Raw genomic sequence first — 19,725 nt, 5'->3', positions numbered from 1 at the left:
CAAAGTCCATCCATGTTGTAACAAGTATCAGTATTTAAATTCATTTTATAGATGAATATTATTCCATTATAGGGACATACCACATTGTATTTATCTATTCATCAGTTGATTCATACACAAATATTCACAGGAGCATTATTTATAGTAGCCAAAAAGTGGAAACAACCTGTATGTCAATCAACTGATGAATGAGTAAAATATGGTATATTCATATAATGGAATACTATTTAGTCATACTAAGCAGTAAAGTACTGATACACACTGCAACATAGATGAACCGTGAAAACATTAATTGATTCCATTGATTCCACTGATAAGAAATGTACAGAACAAGCAAATCTATAGACAGAAAATAAATTGATGATTGCCAGGGGGGCTAGGATGAGGATAATGGAGGCTGATTACTGAAGAATGATCTTTAGTTTCTTCTTGGGGTGATAAAAATGTTCTGGAATCAGATAGTTAGATAGTGGTGTTGGTTGTACAACTTTGTAAAATATACTAAAAACCAATGAATTTTCACATTAGATTGGAGAATTGTATGATACATAAATTATATTTCAGTAAAGTTGTAACAAAGAACATGAGATAGGATTATAAAGTGATATGACTTTTCTTTACCAGTCCCCATCCCTAAACCACATCCAAACAAAGTCCACAGAAGTATCAACAGCCTTCAGCCCAGAGATGTGCCCACTGCCAAGCCTCTTGGGAACAGAGAGTGTAACTCTCTTTGAATCATTTAAATATTCTCTTGAAGATGGCAAATCTTTGTCCTTTGAAAGTGGCTTTGATTTCTGAGATGATCCAAGTTTATTTGAGACGACTGTGATGAATCAGGAAGATCAGACTGGAAATCATCTTTTCTGAGAGTGACCAAAAATAAGACTGGTTTTCCTATGTGGTTCATAGACTGGCCAAAAGGGAATTCCAAAGAGAAAATGCCAAAATTCTTTCAGCAGAGACAGCAACAATGGAAGACAACTCTGTAAGGGGACTACTTACCTCTTTGGATAGGCAAGATGCCTATTGGCCTGAACCTTTGTTTCGACACCTGCAAAATGGACATAATCACCACTCCTACTTCATAGGGTTCCTAGAGGAATAACTAAAATAATGCATCAAGCGCCAAGTTTGAAAGCAAAGGGAGGGAGGAAGTTTGGTAGAAAGGAAGAAAAATAGAAAAGAAAAATGAGAGGAAGGAAGGAAGGAAGGAAGGAAGGAAGGAAGGAAGGAAGGAAAGGAAGAAGGAAGGAAGGAAGGAAGGAAGAAGGAAGGAAGGAAAAAAAGAAGGGAGGGAAGAAATGGGGAGGGAGGGAAAATTTATCAATTCAATATACATTTACCCAATATCTCTCACATATTCACGAAATATCAAAAAAGAAAGGAAAACAAATGGTCCATGCTCACAGTTCATGTGGACAAGCAAACTATAACAGTAATACTATGTTATGAGAGTTATGACAGAAGTCATAGCCAGGTGGCTAGAAATTCAGAGAGGATGTAATCCAGGCTAGAGACATGTGGGAAAACACCCCAAACCAAGATCTATCACTGAGCTACATCTTGAAGAGCAAATGAGAGTCTCCCCAAGAATAATGACAGAAAGAGAAGAGAAAGTACAAAAGCTCTGAGGCAAAGACAGAACAGACCTATTAAGGAACAGCAACAGCAAAATTCTAAAGTGTTTACCACATGCCACACATAGTTCTAAGCTTTTTTAATCCTCACAACTATGCTGTGAGGTAGTCACTGTTATGATCTCCATTTAATGGTTGAGAAAATGGAGCTGTGAAGTGGTTAAGTAACTTGCTCCAGGTCACCGAGCTAGGTAAGTGGCATAGTCAGATGTTCCTCCAGACAGCCTAACCCCAACACCCCTGCTCAAACCACTATACCATCTAGGTTCTGAACTGGAACAAATACTTCAGGATGGCTAGAAAAAAGAATGAAGAGTGGGGAGAGGTATGCAGGAGTGATGAGAACAGACAGGCAGGCAATTATGACAATTACAGCAATTCTCAAAATTAGCCATCCTAATTAGGCTGTTTCCCATTCAGAGGTTGTCGTGATGAATGTTTTCAGATTGTACACTTATTAATACATAAAATCTATTTTCCAGCTAGCCATTTTATTAGTCACCAAATGACTTCAGCATGACCAACTACAATCTGACAATCGAACTAAAATCTGGTGTTTGAAAATTTCTCTAATCTTTACATAATGATAAAGGGATCAATAAATCAAAAGGACTCAACGTTAGTAAATATATACACACCAACCATAAGAGCATCTACATACATAAAGCAATTACTGACTGGCATAAAAGGAGAGATCAACAGTAATACACTCATAGTAAGAGACATTAATACTCCATTGACACCAACAGACAGATCTTCCAGACAAAAAATCAACAAGGAAACAATGGGCCTAAAAGACACACTAGACCAGATGGATTTAATAAATATTTTCAGAGCGTTTTACTCCAAAGCAGCAAAATATACATTCTTCTCAAGTGCATATGGAATATTTTCCAGGATAGACCACATGTTAGGACACAAAACAAGTCTCAATAAATTTAAGAAAATTGAAATCATATCAACCGTTTTCTCTGATCACAATGGTATGAAACTAGATATCAACTACAACAAAAAAACTGGAAAATACACAAACATATGGAAGCTAAATAACATGCTACAAAACAATGAATGGGTTAACAATGAGATCGAAGAAGAAATCAAAAGATACCTAGAGACAAATGAAAATAAAAACACGACTAAAAATATATGGGACACAGCAAAAGCAATCCTAAGAGGGAAATTCATAGCAATACAGGCCTACCTCAAGAAACAAGAAAAAGCTCAAATAAACAATATAACCTTACACCTAAAAGAACTAGAAAAAAAACAGCAAACAAGCCCAAAGTGAGTAGAAGAAATAATAAAGATCAGAGCAGAAATAAACGAAATAGAATCTAGAAAAACAATACAAAAGACTAATGAAACCAAGAGCTTTTGTAAGGCAGTTACCCAAAGCCCACTAGATCAATAATAAAGAACATTCATTTCAGCTTGTTATCTATATCAGCAAACTGCAAGGTTGTATTCTAGAGCCAGCTCTTCGGAATCTCCATCATCACCATTGTCTCAACTGCTCAAAGCCTCAATCACTCCTTCTGTGGCTTCCATTCCTTGGTAAATTTGGAGAGAGAAGCCCTTCCAATGTCAACCTACATCAGGATAGGACATAACCAGGTGATCCAACTTCGTGCTTGGTTCCCAGTCAAACTGCTGTCAACTTAGCACTTGTGGCACAGGTGGAACAGATAGCAAAGCAGCTAATTCCGTTCAAGTAAAAAGTGAGTTGATGGTTGAATGAGTATTCAGAAAGCTTTTTATTCCCCACTCTGATTCTGGGATCATTCTCCAGTTGTCCTGAAGGAATCAAAGCTCAAAAGGCAAACTTCCTTCTCCACAGCCTGCCACTGAGGACACGGCGAAGAAAAGCAAAGCAAGTGTGACAACCGAGATTCAGGCTATCTTTACAGTGACTCTGCTGGGAATACAAAGAGAATGCATCATATTGATCATGCATGATACCTAGGCTTTAACCCAGTTCTTTTTGACATACTCGCCGCCACAACACACACACACTTAATTGCATACTTTGAATTCTGCCCTGGATAGTAAAGACTAGTCCTATTTCCAATCCACAGAAGGAAAAAAGTTTAAAATCATTGGTCTGTCTTTTAAACATAGGTAAACAAAATCGGAGCTAAAAAGATTAGTCTGACCAATTGATTTCAAGTCTCAGACAATAAATGAGGCCATAATGACTTCTCTTTCTGGTATTACAGCAGGCTCCATTTTTTGGTAGGCCCTCCCAGTACACAAAGGCTAGGTAAAAGCAACTATATCTTTCAAAACATTGTTGTACTTACAAAAAGCAATTTCCACGAGAGAGAGAGAGAGAGAGATTGAGAGAGAGAGAAAGTGAGCTTCTCAAGGAAAGGTACTGAGCCAAAACTGGATTGTGCCCCAAATCTAGTACATAATAGGTATTCAGTAAATAGTGAGTGAAATGTGGACAGAAAGATGAAAGAACCAAAAGGGAAATTGTCTCACCAGAGGTTGGCACAGAGGAACAATGCGAGGGAGAACAGGTTTCCATTCCTCTTTGCTTTGCTGCAGTTAGGATGGGAACGGGAGAATGGTAGGGAGGGGGAAAGTATCCTTGACTTCAGATTACACTGTCCTGTTCTCTCTCCCAAACTCAAAATACCGCATGTCTACCAAGACAGTCGCCTGACAATACTGCTCCGAAGCTGCCAGCACTATGTCCACTTCACAAGAGGATGAATTGGGCTGGCTTAAAAGGATTTGGCTGCAATCACATCATTAGCAGATATGGGCCAGTATCTATAACTGAGGTTTCCTCCAGCCAATTCTAAAGTCTCCCTGCTCTAAAAATACTACAGAACTTCATTTTGCACAACTCTTAAAAGCTCCTATAGTCACTTAATTTTGAAAACAAGGAAAACGATGAAAATATAAGACTAAGCCATACTTGAGTTTATATGAAAAAGGGGGGAAAATATACTTTGCCTTAGCCAACGTTTAGGAGAGTGACTTCCAACAGCTACTGGAGTCAGAATCTAATCCAGATTTCAGAATGTCTAAAACACAAAAAGATAAATAGAATGAAAATATAATTGTGTGTGTATAATGCATGGAACACAATTCTTTAAATAAGGACTAGCCAGATGTTTAGAATCTACTGTGTCTTATCCCCAAACATGGAAAATATGAGTTTCTGGCAGATTTGAAAAAATTTGTGACCTCAAGCTCTTTTCCACACTATGGGGAAAAAACAAAAAATGATAAAGTTTTGTACTATAAAGCAGTTTAGGGTTTCATTGCTATGAAAACTGTCTCTGAGCTATATAAAAATATGAATTGGCTTATACCCAAAAGTCTTGAACTTTTTTTTAATAAATCCATACGCCTTCTCAAGCAAAGGCTTAACATAACTCTTTCAAAGAAAACAGAATCTTTTTGCAGACAACTTGGCCTGCTCTACTTCTTCTATGACTTTATTTTCCTATTTATCATTTTCCAGTTTGTCTCTAATCAAATTTTAAGGGCAGGTTCTCTGATCCCTTTTTCCATAATCCCGTGTGCAGGATGTACAGCACTCCTCATGGCTCCAAACCTTCACGTGTGTGAAAAGACAAACAGCAGACGTTGGCTAAAAACATGTGGCCCTCGTGTGCTGTGGAAGAGCTGCTCTGCTGAGAAAAGTATAAAAAGGTAATATTTAGACGTATGATCCTACGCTTTCTCCTTTTGGAGAGAACAAGTACACATAGATAAATAAGGAATATTGATAGGTGAGTTTTAAAAGCACCAAAGCACTGGGTCCCTGGGTTTCTCACGCAGACAAGCTGTTAGGGATAACTGTGGAACCTTCTTTGGTTGATAATATGTGACATTTTGCCAAGATTCATAACACTAAGAAGAGTACACATGGGAAAGCCCTCTTGGCAGCTGCTTTCACAAGCAAGGAGTTGTTCTGGTTTTCATTACAGACCAATACTGTAAGGTGGCACAGTATTGGAATATTGTAGTGAGCTGAGAGTTAAGGACTTAAGCTCTAATTCCAGCTTTGCTACTAACCAATTATATGATCTGGGAAAATAACCAAACTTGTCTGGGCTTCCAAGAACAGTGGCGAAGAGCTGGATTTTGAATCCTGGATCTACCTATGACAATCTATGTCACCTTGGACAAATTACTTAAGTACTCTGAGCATCAAATTATTCATCCATCAACAGGAAATGATCACTGTAACTAACTTAGAGCATTCACACAAAGACTTCATGAGATGTTCACTGAATAGGTGAACAAGCTCCCAAACAGCACAAAACATAGGGCCTAGCACATAATGAGTGCTCAATAAATGTCCATCATTATCATTATTGTTGAGACAACGGTGGTGGCTAGAGGCCCAGATTAAAATTTCTCTCCCATTTGAGGATGGAAAAGAAATGAGCATAATGAACATAAATTTTTGATCATCAAATAAATGCAATGGTGGGAAACTAAATGCTAAGTGCTTTGGTATTTTTTAAATAAGGGGAAACAGGAAACAGTTGTTTCAAGGCCAATTCAAAATGAATAAAATTGATTTCCCATTAACTGGTCTATAAATAACTCTATAAGGGGCTCTCGGGAATACCAACTGTTTCTGTTTGGAAGGTCAAGGTTCTTTCCCTATTATTAGCCAATATATATAAACAACTAAAGGATAGTAGCATCCCCTGCTGTCGATACTGTTCGAGCTGGTACGTGGAAAAAAAAAAAAGGTAATATTGATATTTTTTAAATGTGTTTAGAGAAGCAATCCAAAACATATAATTGTAAAAATGATGGCTAAAATTAGAACTGTTCCATTATTAATAGTCACAGCCACAAGCAGTTGTTAGAAAACAGCTCCTTTATTTGAATTGCTTAGCAAATCTTTAAATGACATTTTAAAATCTTTATTATAATTTCTTTCCATCTCTCTTCTTCTCTCTCTAACATATGCACTTAACAGAACTGTTAATCATCTAAGTATTTTTAAAACAGGTAAGAGGTTTCACCTCAATTAATATTATTTCAAACAGCTAGGTGGCAGGCATTTAACTACTAATTGTTTCCTTCTCTGAGCTACATGGTTTCCTTAGACAAACTCTAATTCCTGCCATTCAAAGTTTTTACAAGGAGAGTTTTTCTCCTAAGTACTCTCCTGTTTCTCTTTGTTTTTGAGTCACTCCTCCCCTGAGAAGTGAGGATAACTGACCTCCATTACACTGAGTGTGGTCATTGGGCCAGCAGCATCGGCATCACCTGGGATCATGTAAGAAAGGTGAAATCTCAGACCACAGAATCAGAACCTTCATTTTAACAAGACCATCAGGTAAACTGTGGACACATGAAGTTTGAGAAGCACTTTCTAGACTTCAAAAAAAAAGTTTCACTACAAATTCAATGTAACCCCTTCAAAATATAAGTGGCTTTTTTTTTTTTAGGCAAGGCAACCCTTGGTTGACCTCACAGATTGCAAGGAACTTGTCAGCTTACAATCCCTTATTTTTTATTTTTTACGTCTATAGCACCTAGTCTTTGTAGGTAGTCCCCCATCCAAGTACTAACTAGGCCCGACCTTGCTTAGCTTCCGAGATCAAACAGGATCAGGCTTGCTCTGGGTGGCATGGCCATAGACATAAATGGCATTTTTCATAGATCTAGAACAAATAATTCTAAAATTTATATAAAACCACAAAAGACTCCAAATAGCTAAAGCAATCTTCAGGAAAAAGAACAAAGTTGGAAGTATCAAGCTCTCTGATTTCAAACTATACTACGAAGCTATAGTAATCAAAACATCATGGTACTGGCACAAAAACAGACACATAGATCAATAGAACAGAATACAGAGCCCAGAAATAAAGCCATACTTATATGGTCAATTAATCTACAACAAAGGAGGAAAGAATATACAATGGGGAAAAGAGAGTTTCTTCAAAAAGCAATGTTGGCAAAACCAAACAGATACTTGAAAAAAATTACCCCTTTTTTATATCATATACAAAAATAAACTTAAAATGAATTAAAAATTTAAATGTAAAGCCTGAAATCATAAATCTCCTAGAAGAAAAAATAGGCAATAAACTCTTTGACAGCAGTCTTAGAAATATTTTTTTGGATATGTCTCCTCAGGCGAAGATAATAAAAGCAAAAATAAACAAACAGGACAACATCAAACTAAATATTTGTAAATGATATATCTGATAAAGGGTTAATATCCAAAATATATAAAGAACTCATACCACTCAACATCAAAAAAAAATCCAATTTAAAAAATAGACAGAAGATCTAAATAGGTATTTCTCCAAAGAATACATACAGATAGCTAACAGACATATGAAAAAATGTTCAACATCACTAATCATCAAACCAAATGCAAACCAAATCTACAATGAAATATTACCTCATACCTGTCAGAATGGCTACTATCAAAAGGATGACAAATAACAAATACTGGCAAAGATGTGGAGAAAAGGGAATCCTAGTGCACTGTTAATGGGATTGTAACCTAGTGCAGCCACTGTGTAAAACAGTATGGAGATTACTCAAAAAATTAAAAATAGACCTACAATACAACCAAGCAATTCCACGTCTGGGTATTTATCCAAAGAAAACAAAAACACTAAGTCAAAAAGATATATGAACCCCTATGTTCATTACAACATTGTTTATAATAGCCAAGATATGGAAGCAATCTAGGTGAAGAAGATATGATATATATTATATATATGCAAAACAGAATATTAGAATATTATTAAGCATGAAATTTTAGTATTATTGTCATAAAAAAATGAAATCTTGCCATTAGTGTCATGGATGGACATAGAAAGAATATTATGTTGTGAAATAAGTTGGACAGAGAAAGACAAATACCATATGATTTCATTTATATGTGAAATCTAAAAAACAAAACAAACAACCAAATGAAACAGAAACAAATTCATAGATACAAAGAATGAACTGATGGTTGCCAGAGGGGAGAAGAGTGGAGGGATGGGCAGAAAAGGGGAAGAGGACTAAGAAGGACAACCAATTATGAAATAAGTCATGGGGATATAATGTACGATGACAGATGGTTACTAAACTTATTATGGTGATTACTTTGTAAAGAATATAAATGTTTAATCAGTATGTTGTACACGTGAAACTAACATAATACTGTATGTCAACTACAATTTAAAATAATCTTTTTTAAAGTTTCAGCCTTACTGCTGATTTAAGAAATGATTATTTGGTAACGGAAAGGTGGGGAAGAAAAGCATCATTAATATAGTACTGGATATAGTCCTAAGGAGCACACTGAAAAGTCAGTTTATGTGATTAATAAAATCTGAGTACACTATGAGAAGTAGCCCTCAATAAAAGATATTACTCAATAAAGTAGACAGAGGGTCATTCATTCAACCATTATTGAATTATGTGCTGTTTGATAGATATGTATACTAAGTTACCTCTCCAAGCCAAAAAAGAAATCCCAACAGGTTAAATATAAATAAATAAATTGTACTTATATATAAAATATATGATAATGTATTGTAAATAATATTATAAATTATCATATATGCTATTTATTTTTAAGGGATACATAATATTTAAATTTTAATTTCATATTATTATTTAATGTTATCATTATCTAAAAGACAGTCTGAGGGAACCTTTAAAAAGTCATCTGAAATGTCCGTACTAAGCTTTATATTCAACTGCTTTATTCTTTTCTACTTTAAACACCATTTCTGTATGCATGTCTATGCTCTCAGTGGAACTGTGACCGAGGAAACCATGAGGAGTCTGAGATGAGTCTCCTTTTACAAATTATAACTTGAACAGTGTATAGGGAAAATATGAATACACTGGTTTCTAAGCAGTCTGATCACTCAAGCTCTCTAAGTTTTTCCATTTTATTAATGAACTAGAACCAAAGGCTGTACCTTTATTTCTTTCTCTGGTGCAAGAATGGATACTGACTGCTGTAACCACACGATGCTTATGGTCTTAATATTTTATTATATATTTTTAATTTAACAATAAAATATATTTTATTTATTTAAAATATTATAATGGTATATATTTTTATTATTTTATACATATTTATATTTTAATATTTCATTTATATTAGAGAGACTAAATGAATATATTATAACCCACAAACAAAAATATGGCCAACCTACCACAGAAAAGGAAAGCAATACAAATAAACAAGGAAAATAACTAGAAAAAAATGCATTGAAATGATAATAGCTGGGGGAAAGGGAGATAGAGAATGAATACTAAAGGGTATATAGGCTTTGGGGAAAATAGTTAAAATGTTTTGATGAAAATATTTTGAAATCAGATAGTCATGATGATTATACAACCCGAATATACTAAAAATTACTGAATTGTACTTTTTTAAAGGTGAATTTTATGGCACATGAGTTATATCTCAAAGCTATTAAAAATGATGGGAGGTAGGAGAATTATGGATGCCTATTTCCCATTTTTATTCATCAAATATTTTTTCCAAAAATAATTTTGAATACCTACTGCTAATTCTGAATCTCTATGTCCCCCTAAATTCATATGTTGAAACCTAATCCTCAATGTGATAAGATTTGGAGGTTGAGCCTTTGGGAGGTGATTAGATCATGAGAGTGGAGAACTCGTGAATGGGGTTGGTACCCTTATTTAAAGAGGCCTCAGAGAGCTCCCTTGACCCTTCTACCATGTGAAGACATAGTGAGAAATTAGCTATGTGTGAACTAGAAAGTAGACCCTCAGTAGACACCAAATCTGCCAACACCTTGATTTTGGATTTCCCAGACTCTAGAACTGTGAGAAATAAATGTTTGTTGTTTATAAGCCACCCAGGCTATTGTAGTTTTGCTATAACTACTTGAATGGACTAAGACACCTGCCATATGCTTATCACGGCTAGGTTAGTTAAGATTCTTTGAGTTGCAAGCAACAGAAATCGACTCAGCCTGTCTTAAGCCAAAGGTGGCAAAGTATGGAAAAATATCACAGTATCTCCTTGAATCAAAATAGCACTTGTGAAAACAAAACCCAGGGAAAGAAGGAAGCTGGACACAACAGAGAACTCTCAAAGCTTATGACTTGGTTTCAACGACTCCTTGCTTTAAACTATAAATACTCAGACAGATGATAAAATTGTCCTGGCATGGGCCAGGTGCTCACAATGAATCAATCAGTTGTGGCAGCTGACTCTGCCCATCTGGAGCTACTCCAAGGAGGAAATTTGTTTAAAGGTGGGCAGAGACCCCAAGAAGAACCTACTATAATTGCTGTTATAATTAAAGATTTTTTAAAAATCAGAATATGACTTTACTGTGAGTCTGTCTGTTTTCTTTTTCCATCTAAGATAACATATCTATGAAATAGCAGAGTAATCTCCTTTTTCAGACTCCTCAGGTCTTAACCTCCCACCAGAGCAGAGACCACTGAATCCCTCATTGTTATCTTGTTGCCCACCTACCATCTCTATCTACGTACTGTAGATGTTAACTATCCTGTACCCACCAACATAAGTGTCTCTCTGTTTTACTTTTTATTCCAATCACAGAGATTTCCCTACTTTGCTTTCTCCTGCCTCCCTAATCTACCACCAATGGATTTTCTGTAACCCTTCTTATGTCTCCACCTTTGGTTCTAATGTATAAAATAAGCTGTAAAACTGCCATTCTCTGGAGTATTTTGTCAATTTATTGAGATTTTACTTCCCAGTAATTGTTGTCAGTTTGGCTCAAATAAACTGTAAAACTTTAAAAAAAATCAAAATATGAATAATAGTGCTATGGTTATATTTATTCAGGGGAAGAAATCCCCAAAAGGCACTAAATATAAAACTCAGGTGGTCTTCGTGGTAGGGATATAACCATGCCAATTCAAGCTTCTGACATCCAGCAACAGACATGATGAGTCTGGAAAACTTAAAGAAAATTATAGACTTTCAGGAGGAAATAAAAGAATAATTAATTAGAGAATGAAAGTCCTAAAGATTTGATTGAGAATAATACCTCCAATTAGAACACTGTCTTTCATGTCAGACAGCCTTGCGTCAAGCTCCAGCTTGGTCACTCACTAGCTGCAGGGTTCCACAGGAGTAGGTAGGATGTGTGAGGTTACTTCTGTACTCTAGATCTCAGTTTTTAAAACCTCTAATAATACAAATATCTCACAAAACCGTAATAAGGTTAAATAGATAACATATCAGATACTAAGCAAGTCCCACTCCAGCCCACAGGAAGCCATTGTTTTTAAAAGCCACTGTTATTATTAATATACGAACCTTCCCAAAATGCAATAAAAAGATATGAAAGTAGAATGGGGGAAAAGATGATGTGAAATTAAGTTTGGCTGTGTCATATACAAATAAAATCTTTAACCCAGAGGAACTTTTTGTCTTGGCCATTTCAGATGCTAACCTTTCAATAGCAAATAAAATACTTTGAAAGAACAACCTTGGGTTTTGCTATAATCTGATATATGCATTTTAAAGAGACAGCACTAAACTGTTGTCTGTATCTATAAGTCTCTGTTTGTTTGTCACGTTTGTTTGTTGCTTTCAGTTTTATATTCCACATATAAGTGAAGTCATATGGTTCTCAACTTTTTCTGATTTATTTCGCTTAGCATGATAATCTCAAGATTCATCCATGTTGTCGCAAATGGCAGTATTTCATCTTTTCTTATGGCTAACATTCCATTGCATATATGTATCACATCTTCTTTAACCAGTCATCTATTGTAGGACACTTCGGTTGTTTCCATGTCTTGGCCACCATAAATAATGCTGCTATGAACATTGGAGTGCAAATATCTTTATGAATAAATGTTTTCAAATTTTTAGGGTAAATATTCAGAAGAGGGATTGCTGGGTCATATGGTAATTCTATTAATTTTTTGAGGAACCTCCATACTGTTTTCCACAGTGGCTGTGCCAATTTACAGTCCCACTAGCAGTGTGTGAAGGTTCCTTTTCCCAGGGAGGAGATAAAAGGGGTCACCATATATGGTGACAAAAAGGAAACTTAACTTTGGGTAGTGAACACACAATGCAATATACATATGACATATTATTAAATTGTATACTTGAAACCTATTTGATTTTATTAACCAATTTCACCCCAATAAATTTAATAATAAATAGACAAAAAGTATTTAACAACAAACTCACTGAATATTAGTGATGAAAGGGATCAGAAGAATAATCATCTTTGCTTTTTTTACAAGGGGATAAACTGAGGCCCAAAGAGGGGGACCATTCCTCGCCTGAGGTCACAACAGAGATGACAGCCCTGCTAGTTTTAAAGCCCAGGCACCAAATTTCCAGGGCACCATCCTGTCCCAGTCTTTCCCTTCTAGCCCCATGCACCAGTCTTATTTGGTCACTGAACTGCAAAAGGATAACATTACCACATAATTAGTGTCAGGGCACGTGCAGCAGCTGCCACGAGCCAAATTTCTATGCTAGAGTCAAACATCTTTGGCCCAGAAGCATCCCTTCCACCACATACCACCAATGGTGCAGCTGCCATAACCACACTCCATATGCCAGTGGATTCAAGACTTCAGGAGCTGGAAAAGATGCTTAATTCCAACTAGCATGAAATAACTAATTCTTCTCTCAAGGACTTCTTAAAGAATATCTTTAGGGAATTTTGAAAGATTTAGCATTTTCCACCTGAGAGCTTAAGACTTTGAAAAGGGTTTAGAGAAATTTTTCCAAAAAATTTCCAAAAATATATATGTATATATATTTTTTGCAAGAATAAAGAGGCCACTCAGGAATCTGACAAAGATAATGCTAAGTCACAGGAGATCCATGCTATTGTTGGGTAAGCCAAAGCAAAATCCAGAAATAAGGAACAGTTCTTTTACAGATACTATCACTGAAAGAATATGTTCTATTGCTGAGAAATAAGATCCCTCAATACCAATCTTGAATAATATCATTTTGAGGTAATTTTTATTTTATCTGGATAACTTTGTGCAAATTATTAACAAAGGTTTTCCTGAACGAAGACTCAGAAACTCATGTATGCATCCATGAGTATATATATACAGTTCACATGCTTTAAGATTCTTTTTCAAACCCTAACCCAGTGAAAGAAAATAGAATTTTCTCCAAAAGTACAGTAAAAAAGTATTTTTAAACAAGGACTTGCAAAGTGCTTTTTTCATCCCTGGATATTTATTTTGTTTTATAATTCATTTGAGACTTAAAGTTGGGGAAGGAGGAAAAATGGCTTTCAAATTTGAGTCTGGAACACAGCTAACCTATCAAGTCCAAAAGAGATGTAAAGAAAGTATCTGTCTAACAGTGCAGACACTGCCGGTACCTGGAACAAAAGCATTATTGAATGGAAGAAGAACTTAAACTGAAGAAAGTCCAAATGTAATACCTCAGTAACTCCAGGTCCTACTGCTGTTTTTTTTAATAAGATGAACTATTAGTCCTGGGTTACATAAATTTCAACAACCAGAGTCCTCAGCAAGTTGCAGGGAGGCCAATGGTCCGCCTTAATCCACTCACCTATTTAAAATGCATGATTATCTCTCTCATGATCATTTGGGTCCCCGGCTGTGGACTAGGAGAAGTTTGCTATATAAAACCAATGGATACAAGAGCCTGAAAATAAGGTGAATTTTTTTGCACTATCTCTGAAGTTTTCATTTCTTTAATTTAAAAATGCAAAGGGAAATAAGAGTGAAAAGAATTGTAGGTTTTATGGTTTTAAAAAGATGGAAAAATAAACAGTTTACAGTTTATGGTATCTACAAAAAATACTCCTCTCCTCACTTATTTCTTTAAACAAGCTTTTAAATTACCTTTTAACGTGGTAAAGAAAACTCTGTTATTATAGGAGTTACTGAAATCCAGTGTAGGAGACTAGTTAAGAGCCTAAGTCTATCATTGTTCTACCATTGTTTATGTCTATACTGTTTAATCTCTGCAAAGTTATTTGCCCTCAATTTTTCACTGTAAAATGGGGATGATACAGTTGTAGTGATGAGCAAATTTACATATATGTACATATGTAAATTTATATGTGTATATTTTATATATTTATATATATATAGCTTAGTTTGGTCTACGAATTCAATAAATAACTTCTCTTAAGGTTATAATTAGTATTAATAGTAAAAACCACCATTATGCTGGAAAATATCTTTAAAGGTTATTTAACAACTTAATGAATTCCAGACTGGATAACATTTACTTACTTCCTCTGATAGAAGACTTTTTGGGGCGGGTGGGGGGGAGGAGGGAAAGAAGTTTTTTTCAAGGATGTGACACAATCTCCCAGCAAGCCCCCTATCTAACAATCATTATGTTACAAAATGAGTGTATTTGAATACACTCAGAGAGTTACAGAGTATAAGCTAGTCATTCATTTCTGCCACAATCACTCCCAGGCAACATTCACTAAACTCACTTTTATTGAGCATTTATTCAGTGTGTTAAACATTATGCTAAGGCACTAAGAATACAGGGACACATTTTCCTTGGCCCTAAGAAGCTCTTAGTCAAGAGAAAGTGACAAACATGGAGATCGATAATCACAAGAGGAAGGGATGTGAGCATAAGGGAGCGTGTACAAAGTGCTGAGGCAGTGCAGAAGCATCAATTTGGTCTGAGCACAAAGAACAACTCCACAGAAGATGTGATCTTTGAGTAGGGCCTAAAGCAAAGAAACATTTCCCAGATGCAAAAAGAGAAGGTGCTCCAGGAAGGGTGACAGGTATGGGCAAAGAGGTACAAGTGTGAAGAAATCATGGCATGTTGGGTGGGAAAAGAATATGGAGCTTGGTAGCCAAATTGGAGCATCAAAGTGGCAGGAGGCAGCTACAAAGGTGGTAAGTAATGCTCATCAGTAAAGGGCCCAAAAGCCATAGAAAAGATATGAACTTCATAAAGCAGAGAGTGATATAAGTAAAGTTTTTAGTATTGCATGTTGCTGGGCTATGAACGTATTCTCAAAGATCTGTGAGTTTTACAAAAATTTGAAATTTCTTTGTTTTAATTTTAAAGATAAAAAATAAAATTATTTGGAAAATAAGACATAACTTTTCATATATATTATTCATTTCTTCAAAATATATCTATTGAATATCTACTATGTGCTAGGCACAATACTAAGGCATTGGGGATATAACAATAAACAAAAGAGATAGAGTACCTGACCTTGTGGAACTTAGTCTAATAAGAGAAGATGATCAATAAAAAAATAAAAGTATAGCATATTAGAAAACAGTGCTACACAAAAAAATAAAACGTGAACATGGTAAGAGGGTGTTAATTTTATAAAGGGTGGACAGGTAGTCTCATTCATACTTTCCCATTAACATGGCATTTAAGCAAAGATTTGTGAAGAAAGTAAGATATTTGAAAGATATTTTAAAAAATAAGATTTGTATTTACCCACAGTTGTGACAAACATTCTTAAAGGTCTAAAGAGAAGAATGTTTTTTTTTTTTTATTTTTCCGTTTAAAAGGAGTACATATATACGAAAGTTTGGGGGGAGGCGGGGTAAGGGAGGTATTTTAGAACTGGAACATAGCCTGAAAAGATGGGAGATTAGAGGCAGCAAAACCAGCAAGGAATTGAAATAATCCAAGGGGAAAAGGATGGTGAGGCTCTCCAGCACAGCCTGCACTTTAGGTCCTAGCAGTATGGCAGAACAGATAACTACAAACACCTGGAAAAGACAGAGAAAATACAAAATCAACAGAAAATACAAAAATCTCACTTTGTATGCATAGATGAGCATGCATGAAAGTAAGAGAGGTCTTCAGGGGTCAAAAGCAAAGAGAGAAACTAAAAATCAGATTAGTGAGAGGAGTTGAGGGTTTGGCTCTCAAGGAGTTGGGCAGGGGCACGGGGAGGTAACTTGGGTGAACAACAGCCTTGGGAGTGGGGTGGGAGAAAAGGCTCTGGACAAATTAGAGCTGAGACCCCCTCCCCCTTCATAAAACTGGATCAGTGAAAAACTAGCCTGAACTCTGGGCTCAGGGCAAGATAAAACTGGTTTCTTCAAGCGTCTAACTTCATGTGTATTTGGGGTTCATTTTACAGTTGCTAAAGGTCTGAGAACACCCAAATAGAGAATAAAATTAAATATAAAAATGATCCCAAGGTGATACCTAGCAAAAACAAACACAAAAATGCTCTGGAGGAACACTCTCTCTACCCAGACCACACGGAATCCCAGAGATCAAAGGATATTCAGAGAAAGAATAAGTAAAAAAAAAAAATTCTAATACGCTTTAAAGATCAAGGGGAGCAAAATGCTTCTAAGCAGAAATAAAATTAAATTCACACCCAAGCATAGCAGAGTAAAACTTAACAATGCTAGACACACACAAAAAAAATGATTTAAGGAGTAACCAGAGAGAAGGAACAGATTAACTACAAAAGAACAATATAAGATGACAAAAGACTTCTCAAGGGAGCAACAATATTATTTCAACAACAATAGCTTGAAAGTGCTAAATAAGGTTGAAAATATAACTATCAACCTTAGAATTTTACTCCCTGTTAATCTGCCACTCAATAATGAGGATGAAATAAAGAGAAAGATATCTTCAGATGAAAACAGAGTTCACCACTAACATAATCCACCTGAAATAGTCTGGTTGATTAGAGGCAAATTTTGAAGAATTTTGAGAGTCAGTTGACTACATGTTGGTAACTTGAATTCAGCCATGGTGGGAATATTTATACCATGGAAATCAGCAAACACTAAAAATCAGACCTTTTTGCCCTCAGGGAACCAGCTGTTAAACATTTAGCACACCACTAACATTAAGGAACTTCTAGAATATGTACTTCAAAAAAAAAAAAAAGAAAGACAAATCTAGAAGAATTGATACAAGCATAAAATAATACTAATGATGACAACTAATTTGGTGGGTTTAGGATTTATCAATCAGGTAATCACTTTATGCTATGGTAACAATCTCAAAATCCCTATGGCTTAAAACAATAAATGTTTATTTCTCACTCATGCTAAATATCCTTCAGTGGTTAGCTGGGGGACTCTATAGCCATTCAAAGACCTCATCTCTAAAACTTCCAGTTGCTAGAGGTCACATGGTGAACTGCACACTGGCTCTTTAAGCTTTCTATTTCTCATACTTTACTGGCCATGAGTAATTTCAAAGAAGATAGGAAAGTACAATACTGCCGTATTCACAGGGGAATATAAAAAGAAAAGCATGTAAGACAAGAGGCAAATGGTTGGTATTAAAATGTTCTAAATTCTTCATATATTTTTTGAGAAAGCAAAAGAGAAAAAGGTTAACTTTAATTCTAGTGTACATGTTAAAATTTTAGGGATAATAGTTAAAAGAATGAGAATAAAATTATAATTCTATTTCAAATGTGTAGGAAAGGAAAACAAAGAAAATGCAAACAAAAAAGAGGAAATAGACCTAGAAAAAGGCAGGGTAAATAGGAAGCACAATGTGAAACAGTAGAAATAAATCCAAACACATCAGTAATTATAATAAATGTAAATGGAATAAACTTAAACACCCAAAAGGACAGAAATAGTCTGTTTGCATTCTTTTTAATGCTGCTATATCTGCTTGTAAGAAATATACCTAAAACTTTAGGACACAGAAAAGTCGAAAGTGTAAAGATGGATTCCAAACTCAGGCACGGAATCACACAGGCATGGAAGTCGCACAAGCCTAGGTATAACATCAGGCAAATCACTTAACCTTTGAAGGGTGGTAGTTTCTTCATCTGTAAAATGAGCTTTACAATGTTACACTTTTTCCACATGTGAACAGTGTTACACAAAGTTCACGACATTTCACAATGTTATTAGGATTAGATGAGCTGTGTGTGAAGTGCTTCAAATGAGCTTGGTTCACAGTAGTAGCCTGGCAAATGACAGCAATCATCTTATAATTAACCCTACCTGCCCACATACAGTGAGGCAGAGTGTTTGCAAACAGAGCTTCAATCATTCCTCCCACCTCTATCCTCAAGCTCCTTTGTAATGTAACTTTACCACTTCTCCCACCAAGAAGTCTACTTTACTTCTTAGCCCCTTGAGTCTGGGCTGGACTTGGGCTTGTTTTAACTAACACTGGTGTTGTGTATAAGTTCCAAACCCAGGCCTAAGACACCTTGCCACTTCTACATCCAGCCAAGATGAAATTACAGGCACGGAATAACCTTCTTGCCTGAAACAATTCAAAAACTGCATAACATATATGAAATAATGAATTCAAGAACAGTAATCCCTGAGAAATAGGAATCAAATGAGGCGAGCACTATAACTGCTCCAGCCGACTGCAGGGAGACAGTGTCCAGGCTGCAGCACAAGTTGGTAAATTCCAGGCAAAGACTATGGTCTCCCTGATTTGAGAGGAGTCGGGAAATATCAAGTCAACTAGAGTTTACTGGGCAGAAAGCTGCACAGGGTCCCCCTCGAGCATCCCACATATGTGGAGAAACTGCCTGAGTCTAGGAAAAAAAACTACCCAAAGAACAGAGGAAACCATACCTTAGCCCTCTTAATGTGAAGAAACTCAAGCCACCCTATATGAGGATAAGAGACCATGAGAAGAGAGACCCAGAAAAAGCCCACGCCAACCACCAGATGTGTGACGGGCCATCTTAAACCAAATAGCCTCTGTCAAATCAGCAGATTACTGCAACCTCATGAATGACCCTAGAAGAGATCAATAGAAGAACCATCCAACTGAGATCAGCCAAACCCAGCCAAAACTAATGACCCTCAGAACTATGAACAAATAAAAGAGTTATTGTTTTAAGTCACCAATTTTGGGGCTGATTTATTATACTGCAATAGAGAACTGATACACAAGATATCTAAAACAATGTTGTATATACAGAAAACAAGCAAAATGTCCAGTAAATGGCTCATCCCTGCCACCCATCAGCATAAACCAATACCTAAAGGCAGTCAGCCCCAGTTCAGCAAGAGTCACAGACTTCTCCACTTGCAGGAAGTTAAAACCATTGTGGAAACACATGTTTTGAATCAAAGAATCCTGAAATATCAGAGCGCAAATGTCACATCCACCGTGAAGCACTCCCAAGATTCCGCTGATGGA

The 19,725-nt window shown here is 35.9% G+C and overlaps 1 protein-coding gene and 1 pseudogene across 18 annotated transcripts in view; both read right to left on the bottom strand.

Annotated features, from left to right (window-relative positions):
• ERC2 (ELKS/RAB6-interacting/CAST family member 2) overlaps positions 1-19,725 on the bottom strand; it is a 907,956-nt gene that overhangs the window by 736,918 nt on the left and 151,313 nt on the right. The window lies entirely within an intron of this gene.
• On the bottom strand, positions 7,148-7,266 carry LOC120606373 (uncharacterized; annotated as a pseudogene).

The sequence above is a fragment of the Pteropus medius genome, unplaced genomic scaffold (assembly GCF_902729225.1).
Source record: "Pteropus medius unplaced genomic scaffold, Ma_sr-lr_union100, whole genome shotgun sequence".
Taxonomy (NCBI): domain Eukaryota; kingdom Metazoa; phylum Chordata; class Mammalia; order Chiroptera; family Pteropodidae; genus Pteropus; species Pteropus medius.
The sequence above is the reverse complement of the archived record's forward strand: the minus strand, read 5'-3'. Positions and strand labels throughout refer to the sequence as shown.